The 23,321-nt window shown below is 33.0% G+C and overlaps 1 protein-coding gene across 1 annotated transcript in view; it reads left to right on the plus strand.

Moving 5' to 3' along the window:
- LOC126732702 (uncharacterized) overlaps nt 1–23,321 on the plus strand; it is a 91,405-nt gene that overhangs the window by 19,588 nt on the left and 48,496 nt on the right. The gene's annotated exons all lie outside the window — the stretch shown is intronic.

Genomic DNA, 23,321 nt, shown 5'->3' on the forward strand with positions numbered 1-23,321 from the left:
CTAATCTTTTCTCCCTTTTTGTTTTTATTTATTTTTTTTATTTTTTTGTCTTCATTTGCTGCTGTTTGTACTCATTGTATATAGTACAAGTAATAATCTATATATATATATATATATATATAAAACCGAAGCCTTTGCTGACACCATAATTTTCCACGTCAGCACAATATTTAAAAAATAAAAAATAAATAAAAATTATAACTCCTCAAAACCCTAGCAACCTTACCCCTCTCTCAAGTTAGGAAATATAATGCCACGGTTTCTGCAAACTCTCTCTCTCTCCAGACGTAGGAAGCCCTAAAGCATTCAAGATCTACAAAACCCTAGCAACCTTACCCCCCTCTCAAGTTAAGAAATATAAAGCCATGGTTTCTGCAAACTCTCTCTCTCCAGACGTAGGAAGCCCTAAAGCATTCAAGATCTACAATGCACGGTATAGATTTTAGCTTATAAAGTTCAGCTTTTGTAAGGTTAGTTTTGTCGCTATCATAAAATATTATTATTAGTATGAATTTTATGGAGTTGCGGTGTTCAAGAATTAAACCAAAATTCTTTTAAATTATCTATAATATTTTGTCCTCTGAAAATTTTATCTCTTTAATTTTAGTATATTGTGTTTCTTAAGCTATAGAGAGATTTTCTTTGGTTTCTACAAACTCTCTCTCTCTCTCCAGATGTAGGAAGCCTTAAACACACGGTATAGCATTCAAGATCTACAACTCATGGTATAGATTTTAGCTTATAAAGTTCAGCTTTTGTAAGGTTAGTTTGTTTATATATTTAGTCCTTACGTTTAGGTTTAGTTTAGGTTTAGGTTTTAAGAGATTTATATATTACTACTATGTGGCTGAATTTCCCGTGACATCAGTTTTATGTTTTTAACCAAATACATCAAGAAAGCAAGAGAAGGCGCATAAATATTTAGTCCTTACGTTTAGGTTTAGGTTTAGGTTTAGGTTTTAAGAGATTTATATATTACTACTATGTGGCTGAATTTCCCGTGACATCAGTTTTATGTTTTTTTTTTTTTAATTTTTTTTATGTAAGGTTAGTTTGTTTACATCAGTTCTTTATCTCAAAGATAAGGTTTTTATTTCTACCGCAAGAACTATTTAGGTATGTATCCCTTGCAAGCACACATGAACTTAAATTGTCTTTTACTATATGCATGCTTTATTATTTTCTAATAGTTTTCCCGTGCATCGCACGGGTTAGCGACTAGTTATTAGTATACACAAGGATAATCACCTTTTTTTACATAAATATAATACTGTGTATTAGTTCATCACAGAAAAACCCCATTTCACATTCCCACGGCCCACTAAAATAATATTTTAGTAGAATAATGGGTCCCACCTTAAATAATATTATAATAAAATAAAACCACTTGTACAGCCTACTTCTCCGCCACTATTTTCCTGAATAGAAGTATGAGAAAAAAAAATATTTACCTTCACTCATTAGTCGCTAAATCATCTCGAACAAGTCGAGGGACATAAATTTTTTTCCAACTTCTTGTCATAATTGTTACATGGCAAAGTGTGATTGTTAAAAAAAAAAGTGGTGGGTTTATGTGTTAGTATTGGTTAACCACTCATAATCTCTCATGCCAGGATTTTGATAAAAAAATTATAAAATAATTTGTAATCTAGAACTACTCATACCACCTTTGTTTAATATAACAAATTTTTCTTTCTTTACAAACATATTTTAGTCACAAGCCCAAGTTTTTTTACCAACCCAAATTTTAATCGTGGACGACAATTACATTTGCATATAATTATTTATTTATTTTGTTATTAATATCAATTAATACATTTTCAATTTAATTTTACTCCAATCTTGACTCAAAATGGTTGACAAGCTTGCAGTCGGCAGCGGCGCTAAGATTTTAGGTTAGGGGTTTTGGGCTGCTGGAAAAATCATCACGTGCAATTCCTCTTTTTGCTGTTGTCATTTTCTTGGGCTGCTGGAAAAATCCTGGAAAAATCATCACGTGCAATTCCTCTTTTTGCTGTTGTCATTTTCTTGGGCTGCTGGAAAAATCATCACGTGCATGGATTTGACATTGAGTACCAAAACGTTTTATTTTTTATTTTTATGAGATTAATATTCAGATCTAAAATCAAAATTATAATGCTAAGAGCATACAATTTTTACCGTAATTTGCTCATATAATGAGTTGCAAGTAGTTATATTGTGGAACTACAACTTTTTTTTACCTCTCACAACTTATCACGTAAACAAATTGAGTAAGAAATTATGTGATTTATTATGGTTTTAGCATCATTCAAATTAAAAAAAAAAAAAAAAAAAGAATACTCTGATGTCATCATATTGGACATTCGCACCAATAACCATGTTTCATATTTCTCATATGTCATAAGTCATAAGTCACAGCCGTTTTCCCATCCTCCACTTCAAATTTTGTGGCTGTGGGGGGAACTTTCGGCGGTTTCCCTTTTTTGTGGTTTCTCATATTCACCAAGAAGGAAAAAAAAATAGAAGAAGTTAAAGCTATCTTGTAGTTGAAAAACAAATTTGAAATTTGAGACATGGATTGTGTTCCAATCGTTTAATTTGCAAATAAACACAACTAGTTGTGTTGTCATAAACTCATAATTTCCTTTTCTTTTCTTTTTTGATATAAAAGGGGAATATTATTTGACTAATAAAGAATTTAAAAAACAAAAGGCGTATAGGCCTCTAAGGACACCTTTACTAGTCCCAGCTCCCAAATTACTTCATGATGATGCCGTAAAATCACTAGTGAGCTACACGATCTACGCTTGCTCAAACTAACAACCTGCAAGAAGAAAGAAGTGATCTCGCCGAGGGCACCGGTGTGGTGTCGGCCAAATACCCTCCGAGGGTCAAGTTAGAATTGTTCTCAACTCTAGAGTGCTACAGAGGGTAAATTATGCGTACCTTGATTTGCGAGGGTATTGAGGCTTTTATAGTAGTAGGTTGACCTCTCCTCCTTGATGTGGAAGTCTTTTCCTTATAGGAATCCTCTTGAGTAATCTCAAACGTGATGGACAAGACATTTCCTTGTAGAGGGGATTAATGCGCGTATCTTCCAGAATGCTCTTTGCGCTAGGTTTCTGATTTCCTTGGAGACTCTACGTGTGTGACAAGAATATGGAACTGCTCTAGGCCCCTGGGCTCTACTGTTGCCGGCCCATGGGCTCAGATCCGTCAGGCCTAATGTGGTGAAAGTCCATTGTGCTAAATTTTGCCCCTTCACTTCATATTCCAGATAAAAGCTGGACAAAGAAAATTTGGGCATAAGTCATAAACTCCTTAAAAGCCCTGTCATTGTCAACCCCTTTTTGCTAGCTCATTTGCACATCGTTTAACTTCACAATGACAATATATATATATATATATATATAATAGATGGACGGCTCATAAAAGGTTTTTGCAATCAAGCTTTTGAAATCCGGACTGGACCGTACGGTTGTATCTCACGGTTCTGAAAACCCTGACCAGACCGTTTTTTACGGTTCCATACTTCCCATTGAATCTAAACCAAAAAAAAAAAAAAAAAAAAACACAGAAAAGGAGAAAAGAAAGAAGACGACGACGACAAAGGGGTGGTGCCATGAAGCAACCCATTGAATCTGAACCTAAGATAAAACCAAAGAAAAGGAGAAAAGGAAGAAGACGACGACAAAGCAAGGGTGGTGCCATGAAGCAACTGCTTCTTCTTCTTCTTCTTCTTCCGCTTCTTTTTTTTTTTTTTTCTTCTTCTTCTCTGTCCATCTCCCTCTCTCTTTTTTTTTGCTGAACTTTGTTATGTATGTGGTCTGGTTTCTCACCTTCCCTTTCTTTGTATTTGTTATGACTTGACTACACTACCACGGACACTTGAAAGCTGCCTAGCATGGGAAATATTGAAAGCTTCCTAAGCTCTCCACGTGTCTATAGTACATGGACACTTGCTGCCAAGCATTGGAAATAATGCTTGTTTGTGTGTGTATGTGAGGAGAAATTCTTGGGACCTCTCGGAGGACCACTGACGTGGTCCTCCTAGGTCCTGCCATCCAACAGAGAACTGCCACCTAGCCATTTTATAAAACTCAGCTCCACATCGTCTTACCCATTAACTAAACTATAGTTAGCAAAACCAAACCACGGTAAAAACTAAAACAAACTCAGCAACCCTAACGTGTTAACCCAAAATCAGTTGTAATCTTCTAAGTTCTAACCCAAGATCTAACTCAGCAACACAAACCTTCTCTCTCCCTCTACCCACAGTCGGAAACCCAAAATCAAAGCCAAAATCAACGGCAACGGCAACGGCAACGACAACAATAATGATACTTTGAGCTCATTCAAGCGTGTGAGAGCATGGGCGTCGAAAACTCAGCAACTCCACTTACCCACAGCCGGATTTAACCCAAAATCAGCTCTATTTCCTCTTTCCTCCTCTCTACCTCAAACTCTATTTCCCCAATATCTCTCTAGATAAGATATTGGGCAAATCCAGCCGAAAACATCACTGGCGGATTCAACAACAACAGCGATCCAGATGGGTGGCCCATCGGATTCGTGTAGCGGAACCGGGAAATGTCCTCAGACTCCATCACCGGCGGCAACAACAACAGCGATCCATTATCTGCTGCTACTTCTTCTGCCTCTTCTTCTAACCACACGTGTCCTGGCATCTCAGCTGGTCGCCACCAGAGCTTCACGAATTCCTTGTGACGATGTGTTTCAGTGACAACTCCTCTTCTTCGTCCTGCTATTCCGTTTTGGCAAGGTTGGAGATGTCAACAATGTCTTGAAGGACCACTGATGAGATGAAGGCATACAAGAGTTCTTTTCAATTTGTAATGTGGGGGAGATTGTGATTATGAGTCTTTTAGTTGCTGGGTTTCATGTTTTTGCATTTGTCCGTTGTTGTTGATGCTGCAAAGATTGATGTCCCAAAGTTTTGAATAAAGATTGTATTAGTGGTATTTGGTTGTAGTCTTGCTGCTGACTTGTAGGAAATGTGTTTTGATGTGAATTGTTTATGTGGTTTTGGTATAGTTGTTTTGGTATAGTTATTGTATTTGCAAATAAATTTTGTGTTTATAGATGACCTTCATCTTTTTGTTTTGGTGTTTGGATATCATTGTAAATTTTGTTCATTTTGACAATAAAATTTCTCATTTGTTACACTATTAGGGATGTTTTTTGGAGAGAAATGTTAGAAATGTTATTGATGTAAAGCTACTGTATTTAAAAAAAAAATTGGCCATGAGCATCCTGGGTAGTATGCAAGATAATGAAACTGCTTAGGCCTTTTCAATGCTCTCTCATTTATGTCTCCATATATTTCATCCCCACCTTTTTCACTTGACTACCTACTTATACCATTACACTAGCAATATCATAACTTGGTATCACAAAAGCTCTACTACTAAATTTACAGTTAAAGCTCTACTTCCCACAGCAATGCCAAATGAAAACTATGTAGTCCAAAACAGTTAGCAGATGCATTATGCAATCATCATACAATTTTCCTTCACTTGCAAATCCGGTGCCTATTATAGTCCTAAGTCCTGACTTTTTGTAACACAGTGAAAGAACAAATTTATACAAGGCAAACTAAATTTTCTTTCCAGTTTGCTCCAAAGCACCAGCATTTTGGTCTTGCCATGATGCTTGCCACTACTTGTCATAGAAGGTAGCCTCATTAGCTAGCTTCTTCAGGTTCTCAAAATCTTCAATTCATCTTAAAAGTATCACACTGATGACTGTCACAAAGAGTCCTACCTTGCATATGAAATTTCCAGTTTGGCCTACCACAAAAAGAGCAGTTATTGCATCTACTAAGTATGCCATGAAGAATCCTACCAGTTTGGCCTACCACTTACAATTACACAATTACACAGGTACTTATCAGAATACAAGAGAGAGGTAGTAACTGCCCAACCCACTGCACTTTTTTTTTTTTTTTTTGATAACAAAACAAAAGGAGAGTTACACATTTGGTGGCATAGCCCAGTTATAGTGCATAGAAGATTTAGTAGCCAAAACAGCTATAGAATAGACATTCAGCGGAAAAAAAAAATCAGCAAAAAAAAAAAAAAAAAAAAAAAAAAGCTATAGAATAGACACTATTAAGTACAACAGAAGGCACAAAAAGGTACTTGAAGCCTATACCAAGCTATTTCAAAAGAAGAAGCAAATCTTCATAAAGAAAAACCAACTTGTCCATAATTCTCCTTTTCAAAGTTTTTAGGAAAACATGCAACAGTTTATCACATGGGATGAGGGAATCAACAGAAAAATATTAATAAAGTCAACACCAAACATTTTTAAAAACTGATTTCTGATCACAAAGAAGAACACATGGACCATTCAATATATTTATAACAATCATCAGCCTACCTTAAGCAATGTTTTACTGAGAATGCATCTTCACTACTAATCTGAAAAAGAAAAAGCAGGATATGCATGATTTAGACCAAGTTACATTCAATAGGCCAAAACACATGCTAGGTTAAGTGGAACCAAGGCAAAATAGGAGAGAGAGAGAGAGAGAGAGAGATGGTAGCGGTAATTAAGGACTTGACAAACATAAAAAACACTACATGAGCCAGATTTAATACCTTAACACAAAAATGTAAATCACATAAACCTATAAGATAAATTACTGAATAAGAAATGAGAGAATTTGTTAACATGTGGGTTTTGGGGTTTTAGCATGCAATGGATGCCACAAACAAAAAAACAAAAACCCAGAAAGCAAAACTCGAAAATCAGATTAATAAGCCAGAGTCCTCCAGAAAGGAAAAAAAAAAAAAAAAACACCCAAAAAACAAAAATTGAATCAATTACAGAGAGAAAGACAAGAACTTTACTTGGACCAACCAAACCAATTTCATAACATGGGCTTTAGAATGCTTCTAAGTTTAATTTACAGAAACAAAAAAACCTAAGATTCAAAAGAGAGAAAAATTGAAGAATTAGATGTTGTTACCTTGCTAGTATAGAAAGAGGAAATGAGAGACTTTTTTAATAGGTGGGTTTGGGGTTTTGGCATACAATATATTGTTTATATAAAAATGAATTAGAATCTGAATCATATGTATGTGACAAATCCTATCATAATTCAAACATGGAAATCACATAAACTTATAAGGTAAATTACCATAAAGCTTATGGTAACAGGATGATTGCAACCACAAAAACCTATAAGATAAATTTCAAGTTCAAAGGCCATGAAAATGAATCTGAATAAATAACAGGTATCATTTCCCTATGCACCTATATCTTAAAAATTTCTGAATAAGTACACATATATATTCCCAAAAAATAAAATTAAACATATAAAAGAACGACCACATGCAAGCTGGTAAGAGGAAATACTTTCAAATTTCCCTGCAAAATAGAGACTGAGAGGTCATAATGACCCATTGCTGCACAGACACAGCTACAACCTTAGAGGACTGAATAGCTAATTGGGAACCATACCAGCAAGCTCTAGAGAAAGGGCAATGTAAGAAAAGATGAGTGGCAGTCTCTTCATCTGAATCACACAAAGGGCACAGGCCAACATTAGCATATTTTCATGGAAGGTTGGTAGGCAGTAGACTATCATGAAGAAGTCTCCAAATATAATTGCATATTTTCAAGGGCAACTTAACCTTCCAAAGAAGATTACACATAGCAGGGGGGAAGAGAAATGGAAGTGATTAGCAGGGAATTGATGGTTGGTATCTTGCAGCAGAACCTGGTAAGCTTTTTTAACGTTGTAATCCCCTAAATTTGAAATGAAAAGTATATTAGTTATATTCAATTGGATGAATAACAGTGTTGAATAATACAATTTTTGTCTAGAGGATGAGAAGGCATAACAAAAGTAAATATACAAAAAGGAATGTATTCTAACATATCCTAAAAATTAGCCTATTTTCATTGCCTTCTGATGTGCATGAAATATATACAATAAAGTACTCACATATCTACATATTTATCCTTACTTTTATGTTATTTTGTGACTGATTATATAATATCTTTGTGTTGTAGGTAACAAGGGCTTTACATGCAAAGTGGGGCTAGGCCAATTGAATCAAGCCAACTTACATCCAGCCAGGCATGAATTCAAGAAAAGACCAACCCAATTAAAATTAAGTCCAATTGGAGTAAGGAATCAAAGGAAATTTGCGCCAAATCCAAGTCCAATTCGGATTAAGATTTCAGACTGCATATCAGTTAGTATTTTTTGCATAACTTTTGGTTCAAATGTCCAATCGAGATGATTCAAGTTGGGCTGTAACGATAACTTAAAGGGCTACAACTTTGTTGTTCACCAAAAGTCCAAATTCTGACGTTAAATAGGCCAAAATAGTCGGTTAAATGAAGCCTAAAAATCTGGGATTTTCTCCAAATGGGAATTCAACTTTTAATAGGATTCTTTAACCTATTTAAAGGCTCTTTAGGGCAAAATTCAGGGAGGCTGAGGCTGAGGCTGAGGCTGAGGCTAGTGCTAGGGCTGAGAGCTGAATGTATAGAGAGTGCGGCTACTTCTTTGGTTTTCTTCTATGACAGTTAGTTTTATTTTATTTTTTCTAGTTTAATGTTTAGTATTTTATTTTTGTGTTTTCTTTCAATTACTATGAGTAGCTAAATTTATAATTAGGGTTGAGGATGAAACCTTGTTAAGGATTATCAGTTATATTTATGTGATTTGATTTTTCCCAATATAGTTGTTCTTTAATGATTTAAATTGTTCTTACTTCATATCAATTGACTAAGATGGAATTCTAGATATGAGTTCAATCATGTTTTTCTCGTGATTTAGGATTTATCTTAATTAATTGAATGCTTGGTTTATTAATTCTTGATTATAAAATTGGATATCACTTGTGATTTGTTTGTCAATGAATATAATTTATGATTTGATTTTTAGAATTGGATATATCTTGTGATTTGTTTCACTACTGATACAATTGATGATTTGATTTTATACTTAAGAAGCGAAGAAGAACATGCTTTTGATTTTTAAAATAAAGATTTTAATGATGATATTTTCCATGGTAGCAAGATTGATTTCTAGATTATCATGCAGTGGTTGGGAAAAATTAATGATCATAAATATATGCTGATATGATTTACAAGGCGGATTCCAAAACCTTAATTCCTTTCTCTTAATTGTTTACATCTTTTTATTGCTTTATATCTTTGCTTAGTTTAATTATTTGCTTAATTTTATTATTTGCTTAGTTTATTTTATTGCAACCAACTAATTTTTATTTAAACTAGATTAGGATTAATTTGGTTAAGGTTTAATTAATTTTCCTACATTTATACAAGTCCTTGTGGGTTCGACCTCGTTCTTGTCCAACTATACTTAGGTACGGTTCGTACACTTGCGAGTATTTTAAAATTTCACAACACCTTCAATATACAAAAATAACATTTCCTACAACTTACACTCCTCTCATCATCAATCTATACTTGTTAGTTGCATGTACTTGTCAAGAATCTTCTGAATTGAAGACTCATCAAAAATCTTTCAAGTCAAATCACTTTTGTCCTGGATTTAGTTGCGTAAAACCATTTAAGAAAGAATTCTGCAAAATTAGATATGGACGTTTTCAGTTATTAGTAACAAAGTGATAACTATTGATACAAATAAATAAACATAACTAATGAGGAATAAAAATAGCAAGTACATTTACCTGGCTTAAATGATTTAAGCAATTATTACTTTGAAGCATACTTGTTAAGCTAACATTTGGAGAAGCACCGCTTCAATAAGAAAAAAGGATCTACATTCAAATTATCTCAACATCAAATTGTAGATATTTATAAAAATGAAATGCTAGTGCATAAATCATTTTATTTTATTTTATTTTTTACTTGTACCTAATTTGATAGTTGAAAATGATTTGAACTACTAGTCATTGGCATGCCCAAAGAATGGAAAACCTATAAAATACTATAAGAGATTAAAATGTATGATCATTTAAAAGTAAATAAAAAAGAGGATGCAAGGGGCTTAGATCATACTTGATTATTGTAGTTCTCATCCATGGGTACATTAGATGGGTGCATCGGCTGACATAGTTTGCTGGAAGTCCTCTCTTGGGCAATTTTTCTAAAAAAAGAGAGGAAATATTGGGCATTATTCACAACAAATAAATAATTAAATCATTGAACTAACATATAAAATTTAAAAAGAAAAAGAGTTACTTGATCTTGTAATATCTTTTAATGCCTTCCTTTTACGCTTCTCCATGTTGCTTTTCATTCTTGCATTTGTGACTCATTTTGGTCGCACACATGGGGGATCTAATATAGGCAAATTATTAAGTGAGCAATTAGTCTTCTCAACATCACCAGAGACATTATTATCCACAAAACTATTTTCTCTTTCACCATCATCTCTTGCCACACTTAACATCTCCATATCTTTCTCAACAAATTCTATCATCTCTCTAATTTTTCTTTTGTACATTTCAGTAAGCCGAGTTGTTGCTGCACTTCTTGTGAAAAATTCATAAACTAAGCGCATTAATTCATTACGACGTGATGTCACTGACAACTCATCATTTGCATCCGCTGATTTTGTATGATCACATACAACATTATCTTTCTTTGCATTTTTTGTCCATCATTTCAAAATATACTGAACAGGAAGCTCTGTTACATTTTTCACAATAAGTATTCGCAAAGCATGTCGACATAGTAACCCCAATGTTTCAAACATTTTACAGCTGCACGTGATTTCATTATTTGAGGAGTTAAACTGGACAACATGAACCCTCCGACCACCTCCTTCAATGACTTCATAGGTGAAAGACATTCCATCAGAATTAACATCTTGGTGTGTAACCCCCAAGGTAGAAGTAATTTCTAACTCAAATCTTTTAAACATTGTACAAGTATAAACAGATGATACATGTTGCAAAAGTCCACAATTTTGGACTATTTGAAAAGACGTACCTTGTTTGCAACGAAAATCTTCTTCTAACTCTTCTGTGCGCATATTTTTTGAAGCTTTCTCATACTCATGTACAAATTCTGTTTGTCTCATTGTTTTGCATGCCATATGTTGAAAAACATTATTTGTACTCTCGCTCCTAGATGAAGCTTTCATTTGGCAAGAGAAAATGTTATGACTAAAAATTGAACACCACCTTTCACGATTTTCATATAAGGTGCTAAGCCACTTATTACCCACCAAATTGTAATCTCTAAGCAAGGCATCCCAACAAGACTGAAACTCTATTTCTGTCTCACAATTATTAAGAATCTTATTAAATCTACTCTTAAATTCAGGATTCCCATAATGCTTTGGTAAATTTTCTGCAGCATTTTTTGAGATATGCCATAAGTATAGGCGATGACAAGTATCAGGAAGCACAGCTCTTATGGCATTTTTCATTGCTTGACATTGGTCAGTAAAAATTGTCTTTGGTTTTTGATTTCCCATTGATTCCAAGAATGTTTCAAACAACCAAGTAAACGAAGCAGTTGTTTCATCCAATAGAAATGCACAACCAAAAAGTACATTCTTCCAATGATGGTTGACACCTACAAATGGGGCACATATCATATTATACTTGTTAGTTCGATATGTAGTGTCAAAGCATATTACATCTCCAAAAGAGTTATAATCAATTCTTGATCTACCATCTCTCCAAAAAAAATTTGTCATTCGATTTTCTTGATCAACTTGAATTGCATAAAAAAACATAGGATCTTCTGCTTGCTTCTGTTTAAAATGGTTTACTAAACTTTGAGCATCTCTAGCCTCAACATTGATTAACTTCTACTTGTTCACCGCATTATAACAATCTCGTTTTATAAACCCAACATTTTCAAATCCCCCAGCTTCCTCAACTAAATAGGAATATGTACTTACTGTTCTTATGCCCACTTCTTTCAAAGTTCTTATTACACCTAACTGAGCATCGGTTATTTTTCAATTCGACCTTAAAAACAGTCTTTCTTCAGGCTTTGCAAGCTCGTGATTATGATTAGGATTGAAATGAGTAACCTTCCACTCACCATTTGTCACTGTAAACCGGATACTAGCTTCACAACCAGTCCTAGTTTGTAATCTTTTGAATTTCTTATCATCCAAATGGTCACCATCTCGTGGAAATCCTTCTTTCGAACACACATACTCTCTCTGTCTCACACCATTTTTTGCATATTTGAGTTTTTCTTTTCGAACACTAAACCCAATTCGTATAGCATAATCATTATACAATTTATATGCTTCCTCCTCACTGTGCACCACCATTCCAAGCAAATTTTCAACATGTTCTTCATCGGCTCTAATATCTATAATTAAAAACATCACAAAACACATTTCTAAGGAAACTCAAATCAAAAGGATAATAAAAAAAGAAAAAAGAATGGTTAGAATGGTGTGTGTGTATAAACTATTGATTGTAAGAAAAAAAAAATTGAACTATTTTTACATTTTGGACTTAAGGTTCGTTTAGAACTTATGCTCTGTTTCAAAAACAAAGAAACAGAGTGGCATCTAATAAACCCAAAAACAAAAAGTAGGCAGGGGTATGAAATGGGCTCTAACGATTCACACCACAGACTCATAAAAATTTAATTTTTAATATCTATAAACTAGATAGAAAGAAAACAACACATAAAAATTTCATTATTTTAATTATTTCTTATCTTGGGCTTTTATCAAACACATAGAAGATACCATGTTTGTAAACTACATAAAAACAAAACAAAGCTAAGAGAATGATACATTGAAGAGTGAAATGAGTTTTTGTAACATACATACCTTGATCAATATTGGTTAGTTGCAATGGTGGTGTGTGGATTCCAGGAACCGCTTCAGCCATAGCTTGCAGTCACTCGTACTCACTATTCATCCAATGGAGAAAAAAGAAAGCCCAGCATAAGATTGTTTAAAAGGCTTGTCCAATGATGCGGGAAGGGAGAGGGAAGAGGATTGAGCGAGTAAAATAAAATTTTGGGTTTCAGAAATTTGGTGAGAAGTGGTAACACAGTGGGTTAACACGGTTTGATTTTGTCTAATTGAATTTGGGTTTCCGGCTGCGGGTAAGTGAGTAAGTCTGTAAGTGGAGCTGAGAGTTAACCTTGGTTTGATTTTTTAATTATAGTTAAGTTAATGGGTAAGGCTGATGTGGAGCTGAGTAAGAAAAGATGGTTATGTGGCCTTTTTTTATTGGATGTTGGGACTTGGGAGAGATAAGGCACGGTTCAGTTTGTTTAAAAAAAAATCTTTGCTCATAGATGTGGTTATTTTAATATACTTATGATCCTTTTATTAGGTATTGTATGTGGCCTGGTTTTGGGAGGGAAATGATGTTTTAGAATTCCTTCTTCCATGTCCCTTTTTAAAGATGAATCAGCACCTTATTTTTTTGAAGAGTTCATCCATCAAAGCAAAATACTTACACTTCTCAATAAGAAATTGGCCTTTTAATGGGAACAAGCTCCAACTCAACAACAAGCTGCCCAACAATTGAGAAATTTTATTGCCAAAATGAACAAAATTTACAGTGAGATCCAAACACTAAAAACAGAGCCATAAATGAAGCAAGTGAAATCAAATGTGTTATTCCTTATGACCCTCATCAATACAATCCAGCTTATTTATGTAACAGAATCCATGTTAACTAACTAATCCCCTAATCAATGATTACATCTCACTAATCAATGCATTAACAGTAAGTAACTAATTTACTATCCAATGATTAACAACCCTGCTCTAACTGCCTAACTAACTAACTACCCCTCATCCCAACCAACTGCTCAACTTTTTGGTACAACACAGCAGCAACCCACGCACCTCACAGAAGCAACCCACGCACAATACAGTAGTAGCCCGCGCAACCCAATGCACACCTCCCTCAATGCACACAGCTGTGCATCACCCAACACACCTTAATGCACACCATTGCCTTAGCACGTGCCTCAGTATTTTGGCCTTGTATCACATCAGAACCAATTCTTCAAAGCCACTGATACAATCTTTCTTCAAAACTTTGGGACATCAATTTCGCAGCATCAACAACAACATTCAAATTCCCATAAAAAAAAAAAAAAAAAAAAAAAAAAAAAAAAAAAATCTGTATGCCCTTCATCTCATAAACCACATCCCCGTTAAGATCGAATGGGCATGAGTCTTAAAACCAAAACCCAAAATTCCCATGACTACCAAAACCGATCGAAGCTTGTGGGCTTTGGGTCCTATCTTTGCTTCTGGGCAAAGATGCTGCTTGAGAGAGATTTCGACCTTATCGGGATAAAGGTAAACCTTGTCGCAAAAGAGAAGAATGATGCCGGCTTCGTTGAGAACCTGAAAGAAAGCAGCGGCCTTTTCGTTCGATCTAGCAACGCCCATGCTCTCGCACGCTTGAATGAGCTCAGAGTATCATTATTGTTGCCGTTGCCATTGATTTTGGCTTTGATTTTGGGTTTCCGGCTATGGGTAGAGGGAGAGAGAAGGTTTTTGTTGCTGAGTTAGATCTTGGGTTAGAACTTAGAAGATTACAACTAATTTTGGGTTAACACGTTTGGGTTGCAGAGTTTGTTTTAGTTTTAACCGTGGTTTGGTTTTGCTAACTATAGTTTAGTTAAAGGGTAAGATGATGTGGAGCTGAGTTTTATAAAATGGCTAGGTGGCAGTTCTCTATTGGATGGCAGGACCCAGGAGGACCACGTTAGTGGTCCTCCGGGAGGTCCCAAGAATTTCTCGTATGTGAGAGAAGGGAGGTTTTGTAACAGAGGCTAGATAATGAAAGCTTTTAAATTTTGAATAAAGGATGAGCTCTCCACGTGAAAGCTCTCCATTACTTTCTTTTAGCTTTGGCTTTTGAGCCCAACGTGATGTGACATAATGTACGTGTATTGCCAAATTACTACAGTATTGCAACAAATTTATATTTTGAATAATTCTAATATTACAATATTTTAAACCATTTTTGTCATAAGTTTTGAGTGATAAAAATATAAACTCATATACATTTACAATTTTTTTCACTCCTCACACCTTATCATATAACGAGTTATAATAAAAGTTGTGTGAAATATTATAATAATACTAGTATTGCTATGATATTTAAAGTTTTTTTTGGAAATAGATATACTTATACCTATAATTATAAATTATTAAATAATTATTTTAATTTTTAAATTATTAGATAATTTAAATATTTTATTTTATTTGAGGTAAGTGTCCTTCTCACTCTTATATTATAATAATAATAATAATTATTATTATTATTATTATTACAAGTTTTACTAATTAACATGTAAATAAATAAAGATATACTTTATTTATATTTGCTTAAGATTTGATATTTCTTATTTGTCTTGTAAAAATTATGATATAAAAAATATTTGAAAGATATATCTCTATATTAAATTAGACTATCTTTGTTAATTTTTCTGTTTTTATTAATTTAATGTTTTTATTTATATTTAAAATAATTATTAAATTAATTATGACGTCATCACGGTTCGACCTCGGTCTCATCTCGATTCGACCTAAAAAACCTTGAACATTTTCCTTTTACGGTTTAATCAACGGTCTGGGTTTGAAAACCTTGTCTGCAATTAGAAATTAAGAAAACAACGTCCGGTGGTAAATAGTAATTCATTATCAGTGATTATCCAATTTATAACAGTAATATAATGGTAGAGTTTAAATTTGTTATTCAATTATTCATCCTTTTAGGAAATGTCTAATATATTGGATGATCTATTTAAATTACACTAAACAGTTATCATTGCACAAACCAAGGTGAGAACTCGTCCCATCGTGGCAAGACGTCTCTCTCATTAACTTTAGTTTCAATCACTAAAGTAAAATGGTCTATACATTGTATCATGAAAAGTCTTACATATATGACCGAAAAAAAAATTTACTTTTGCTTGGGCAGATTTGACTCCTATGCCACGTCACATAAACGGTCTTTTAGGCTTTATTGATATAGGTTCATGGAGGGCCGCCAATTCATTACTCGCATGTCTATGAAGATTTGTGTCTTTTGCGCTTGGGTAGGAATTCTAATTGCTCCAAGATGCTAACCTGTTGGAATGGCTTAAATTGTCAAAAATTAGTGGCTTGATAATTAGACAACAAACCATCAGAAAGTTACATAATTGCTATACGTGAAGAAATGCAAAGAAGTTGCATGAAATTGTTGCATGGACTAAGCCGTATTTGTTTACTTCTTGGTTGATAGAAGTCTTTCATTCCCATTGGTCTAGAACACTTGACATGCAGCCGAAATATGTGACTTCGTTGAATTCATGAATTGTCAAGAAGAGTGTGCTAGCCGAATTGTATGAATTCTTTGGCAATAAATACTTGGCCACTATTGTTGGCTTCCTTAACCATTAGTGTTTCACGTTGGTGACATTTCGGCTGAATCCTTGGCTATAAATAGAGGTGGATCAAATGAGGAAGCATGCAAATGAGCTACGGATAGCAATCAAGGTTTTCAGACTCGAACCGTTCATTGAACCGTAAAAGGAAGAGGTTCAAGGTTTTTGAGGTCGAACCGGATCGAACCGTGATGACGTCATAATCAATTTAGTAAAAATTGAAAAATTACATAAAAATTTATAGGAAAAATTTGGGTCATTTGTAAATACTATTTTCTCTTAATTAAATTGTATTAAATTAATAATATTTAATACAAAATAATTAAAATAAATGCTTAAAATTTTGTAATATTGACTAAATTAGTACTTATAGAGATTCAAATATATCTTAATTTACGATAAATATGATATTTGTTAGATTTTTTCTTGTTATTTAAAATATTTTAAAACATTATATCTAAAAAATAATAAATAAATATCAAAAAAAGTTTTAAAAAATATAACTAAAAAATAATAAACTTAAACCTTTAATAAGTTGGCTGTGCTGTGCTGGATAAAAAGAGAAGAAAAAAAACTTATGACTCATGAGAATCTCATGAGAAACCCAACCCCACTCACACATTTCCCCAAACATCATGATCAAAGTCACACGTTTCCTCAAGCCACACCACATGATCGAGTTCAAACCTTATGGACTTTTGTCTTCTATTCTTTTTGCTTTCCCAACAGCCTCCGCCTCTCTCTACTCTGATATTTCTTCCACAGTTTTCAAACAAACAGCAGTCTCCTTCCACAATTTTTCAACAAATAAAGAGGAAGCAGAAGCAGATGCAGATGCAGATGCAGATGTAGATGCATATGCAGAAGCCAGAAGCAGATTTGTAGCCTTTCTTCCATAGTTTTCTATTCTTTTCTTTTTTTTCTTTTTTTACTTGTTTTCCTTTTTTTCTTTTTCTGGGAAGATCTGATGTTGGAGATTATTTTGATTAGCAATTAGTGTCTTGCAACTTTTGTTCTAAATACCATAGGGTGTTCTCTATTTATTTGTGAGAGAACTAAGGTTCTCTATTTATTTGTGAGAGAACTAAGGGTATATTTGGGGTTTGGATTTGTGTGAGAGCGTTTTCAAGTTATTGTTGTAATCTCCACAATTAGAGTGAAAATATATTCTATCTCCTTCAGAGGACGTAGGTATATTGCTGAACTATGTAAATCTTGTGTATTATATTTTCTTCCCTCTCTTCTTTAACCTTGTGTTAACAAATTAATTCACCCAATTCTCACAACATAACCTTTGATGCCATATTTTATAGCAGGAGCCCTTCAGTCATCACATGAGGCAAATCTGAGAAAACTTTTTTAGATTTTTGCTATAAAACGCATAGTTCCATATCTATTTCATTTATTTGGCAAAATTGGTTCAAGCATTCTTGTTCTTGTTCTCGATTCTCTCGGTTGAACTAAGGATTATTGGTTTTATCTGCACTTTTTTCTTAATTTTTGGTTCTATTCAATAACATAATCTAATTGGATCCTAGTTGAATTGTCTGGTCCGGTTTTTAAAACCGTGCACTTTAGTGCCCATAGCCATAGGCAAAGAGAGCTGGGGGACCATGATCCCCCTAACTTTTGAATTATTATTTTTTGCATTTGGTAATATATCTTAAAATTACATCAAAATGTATTCACCGGCTCTCTCGAGAAAAATTCCTGGCTCTGCTATTGCATAGCGCAATTAAGGCAAGTAGTGCACTATGAGGACTCACTCAAACACTATCACTCACAAAGAACCACCACGGCACCAATTCAAAATAATAATAATAATAATGAATTACGCTTACAATATAAGAGGTCAGGGAAAAAGGAAAAATGTGGTGAAGGAGAGAAAGACAGCTCTATATATTTGTGCTGCCACACACACAAACGCCCCTCTAAATATGTTGTTTTTAATAATAAGTGTATGAGAAAAATAAATATGATTGGTAGGGTTATATTGGTTGTTATTTAATGCTTTGGTTGGTCAAAGCATTAGAGTAGATCAAAGATTTAAGCAGTGAACAAGGCTTTTGGTTACTAGATTTTTGAAAGAAATGGCAAGTTTGAGTAGTAGTTTTCATTGAACATTGTAGCAATCTGGTTTAATGCTAAATCAGGGTAATCTAGATTGCTAAACCAGCTTTGTTATGCTATGTTGGAACTTGGAAGAAATGTCCCCATAAAAACCCACTAAAGTTGAGGGATTTAAAGCATTCTTATCAAATGCGCTAAAAATACTAAATGCTATTTTTTAGCATTTTTAGCACCTCAAATGATAAAAACATATTAACATCAAACATGCTAAATCTTAAAAAATTCAGCACCAAACTACAGTGAGCTGTTATTGATTCAGCACCAAGCTACAGTGAGCTATTATCAATAACTCACTGTAGCTGGATTGTAAAAAAAAAAATACTTTTATATTCTCACCAACGTTCCTCTCTCACTTCTCTCTTCTTTGGTATTTCTTCCCTTTCCTGATGGTTGTGGTCCAACGATGGTTGTTGTCCGGCGATGGTCATGGGTCGTGATCTGATGGTCCGATGGTTGTGGTTTAGCAAGGTGATTTGATTTTGTGGTTCTAGGTTTGTGGGTCTGAGTTCATGGGTTTGGGTTTGTGGATCTGGGTTCGTGGACCATCGACTTGACGGGCATGGATCGTCGAGTTGACTGGCGTGGATTGTCGACTTGATCAACGTGAGTCATTGACTTGATCGGCGTGGGTCTCTGATCGTTGTGGTGGTCATTGGAATTATGGTGGCTGGTGGCCGGTGGTGGGTAGGATTGCTGGGTTGAGACAGTGAGACCAAGAGGGAGAGAGAGATAGTGAGATTAAGAGGGAGAGAGGATGAAAAAAAATAAAAACAAAAAAGAAATAAAAAATAATAAAGAAATAATATTTAAATGAAGTTGTCAAAAAAATAGAAGTTTTGATGTTGAATGTATTATAAAGTGGGATGTTAAATGTTATAAAATGGCTTTTTGAGATGCTAAATGCTAAATTTTTTAGAATCCTTGATGTGAATGCTCTTAGTTAATTAACAGTAAATGAGGTCAAATGCTTATTCATGGTTTGAGGTAATTAGGCCGAAATTAAAGATCATACAATAGATATTGGGCCATTATTTCTTGGGCTTGTAGCTTGCATGTGGTCTTGCCCATATGCTCATGGATTTTGCAAAAAGCGCTCCAAGCCTACTCTGCAAAATCTTTCTCTCGGATTCATGAGTAAACTTGAATACAATGTACCATGGTTTTTAATGGAGTTTGTAGTATGTCTTTATATTAAAATTTTATTCCTTATTTGTGTGTGTGTTTGTTTCTTAAAAAAAAAAAAAAAAAAAAAAAAAATCTTAAATACAACATCATTTTATCCTTCAAATCACACTTCTTCAAAATTCCCTCTTAAAATTATAAGGTCTTGGCTAAATAAAATAAAAGAAATTAAATAACAGGTCCAAAATAATTGTTCTTGCTTTGTCTTGGGCTTTCGGAGAAAATGAGCATTAAAAATTTCTAATAAAAACAACAACCAAATATTAGTCATAAAATTTTGAAGTTAGTTATAAATCCTAAATATATTAGTGAAGGTTAACTACACGTCACAACTCCCAAAATCATACTCCATTATAAAACTACTATTGAAGTTAAAATTTTGTATTCTATAATTTAAAAGATAAAAGATGTTTAACATGTTTAGCAAAAAAGAAAAAAGAAAAAGATGTTTAAGATGTTTAACCTATAGAGGAATCTTCTTTCCTTTTTTTTAAGAAACATATAGAGTCATCTAATTAATTCTTTATCCCATCAAGGAAATAGTTTCAGTTACTTCAACTGGTAAAGTTTTTTATGATTGAATAAAATATATGAAGTTTTAATAATTTGTCTACACCAAAAACCGATTAATATCTTAATTTGATGATAAATAAGGCAATTACCAAAAGCGGTTTATTTTAAAAGCACAAGATTTATAAACCAAAATGCACACAGAATCTAAAATGAACTGTTTGTCATTTTTATCTTTTTGTGCCACCATGCACCTATGAGCATGAACAAGAACAACTTATTTGATATTCCTAGAAATGGTCTTGGCTTGATATATTAGTCAAGGTTAACTACATGTCACAATTCCCAAAATCATACTCCATTATAAAACTACTATTGAAGTTAATTTTTTTTTATTCTATAATTTATCATATAAAAGATGTTTAACATGTTTAGCAAAAAAAATAAAAAGATTTTTTTTTTTTTTTTTGATACCATTCAAAGGGAGATAAAAAAACAAAAGTTATACAAATGCTGGGTTGTACCAGCAATAGTTCAAAGGCACTTGTATTGCTCTTTTTGCTACAGACAAGGCATGTTTAACTATAATGTGGGGGCACAAAAAGCATGTTGCAGAAAAAAGAAATGATATGTCTATAACATTTTTACAACAAATCCTAAGTGATAAGTTGTTACTACTTGTTATTGTTGGGGCAAAAAAGTAATCTTAGGGTTAGTTTGAAATTTGAACCAATAACCACTAACCACATGTGATTTGTTGTAAAAATGTTGTAGAAATGTTGTAGACGTAGCATCTCTCTGTAGAAAATATGTTTAAGATGTTTAACATACAGAGTAATCAATTTTTTTTTTTTTTTTTTTTTTTTTTTTTAAGAAACATACAGAGTAATCTAATTAATTTTTTATCCCTTCAAGGAAAGAAGTGGCACTACCATGCATGTCTCCAATTAACTATAACATCAGACTTTTTGTTTTTTAGAGGAACTGTAACATAAGATAAGTCTATAAGCCTCAAGTCCGTTTGATAGTTACTGAGATTTGCATAGGTTACAATTTGCCACAATTTTTTATTATTATTATAACATTTGCACAATTATGAACAATACTGTTTTTATGTTTAACTAAGGACAAAAAAAAAAAAAAAAATTGAAATGAGTTTCAATTAGTTCAATTAATAAAATTTTTTATGGTTGAATAAAATATTTGAAGTTTAATCCTTTGTCTATATCAAAAACCAATCAATGTATTGATTTGAAGTTTATGCATTTTTGTTTGATTTGCGGATAGTGATTTTAGTTTTAGGCTTTTAGCTAAGTGGATTTGACAATGCCGAAAAGACTATGTTTGTTTCTTTCTTCCACGTGCTTTGATGATTTAATTGTTAAAACTTACCGTATCAGTGCATCTATATAAACAAGTTACTTAAAAACACAAATAAACCAAGGTCTTCTAGCAAAAATGTCATCTTTATATACACTAAGTGCTTGAGAGTTTAGGAAGAAAAGATTCAAACTATAAGATTAGCAGTATCTTGTAATTATATTTTCTTTTCTTTTCTTTTTTTGAGAAGGGACTATTTTTTCTTCTTGGTTATGATGTTAGTGCATTGTAAAAAGTAGGGAAGCCAAACTTTTAAATGGAATATATGGCCTTTTGAAATGTAATATGCTTTTGTCGGGGTGGCTTCACTGAATCACATTTAAGACAGGTGGTGACAGGAACACCTTAATTTGAAAAAAAAGAGAAGAAGATTATGTATAATTTTTATGATTTGTCTTCTCTTTAAAAAAATTGTGACCACCCTAAATTTTTCTAGGCCTAATAAAATTTAACTTTGGGCTCTTTAACAATACATTGGGTCTTTTCAAACAAAAAGAAAACAAAAATCCAAGAAAATTTTTATTGAACTAAATTTTGAAAAAGAAGTAGCTTACATCATTGATAATGAGACTATATATATATATATATATATATATATATATATATATTATGCAACGATTTCAAAATATAAAAATTTATAGAAGGAAATCTTAAAACTTTATTTATTTGTGTGTGAGTGTGAGTGTGTGTGTGTGTTTTGTTAATATACAAAGTTATCTTTTTAATAAAATTTTTATAATTTAAGTTTCTTAATAATTACCGTACAAAAAACTTCTAGAGACAGCATTGCCTTTCTTATTACATATGAATATTATTAAACTTTTACACAAATGACAAAATGACATGTCTCATAAACGGTCCAGCTGTCCCATTTTGCATTTATTGGATGTGTCATGTAAATTTAAGAACCGATTGTAAAATTTATTTGCATGTACAATTATATGGGTGCTCTTAGGGTATTTGTTAATGAACCATTTTAGAAAAGTTTTGATATCACTTTTACTGAAAAAATAGATATATATATAATTATTAAAAAATTAGTTGCTTTTTTTCTTTCCCAATTTTTTTTAATGTATTTCCTAAATAAATGTCCTTGAATTTGTCAATTAATCTTTTTGCCTTTTAAGTGGCATAAATTAAAACAATTTTCAGTTTTTAATCTTTAATAGGATAAACTCACTCTTCTTTTATCGAAAAAGTGTAATTGAAAGTAATTAAATAATCATTCAGATATGTAAGAGGTTTCAATGATAACCTAGTGAGAATGGTTTTTTTTTTTTTTTTGTTGGTAGCATCTCATGTCTATAGTTCAAATCGCACTTCCCCTCTCAAGGGTGGCTCCTAGACTTACCAAAAAAAAAATATTTATACGCATAATTATTTTTATACTAACCTGTTTTGTCCACCGCTAAATTGAACACCTTGACTTGAGTATTCCAAGAATTTGGGTTTAACAAAAGTCATTTTCATTTCTAAATGCAAACTTTTGTTCTACTAATCACAATTTATCATATATTTATTTAACTTTCTAACACCCTCTTGGGGGTGAAAGCTGCTCTCACCCTTCACCTTGAGTTTGATGGGGTTGTTAACACCCAATATTTGTATTCAATTTAAATTATTATTTGTTCTTAATCGAAGTCCTCTAGGTTGAGATACAAACGAACACAATCAAAAGGCATACAACTTCTTATGGAAAAATGGATTAACACTCTGGTTGGGTTGGAGATTGTTTATTACTTTATTTGAGCTAATGCCAACCACCAACGTTTAAT

Source organism: Quercus robur, chromosome 6 (genome assembly GCF_932294415.1).
Source record: "Quercus robur chromosome 6, dhQueRobu3.1, whole genome shotgun sequence".
NCBI classification, from domain to species: Eukaryota; Viridiplantae; Streptophyta; class Magnoliopsida; order Fagales; family Fagaceae; genus Quercus; species Quercus robur.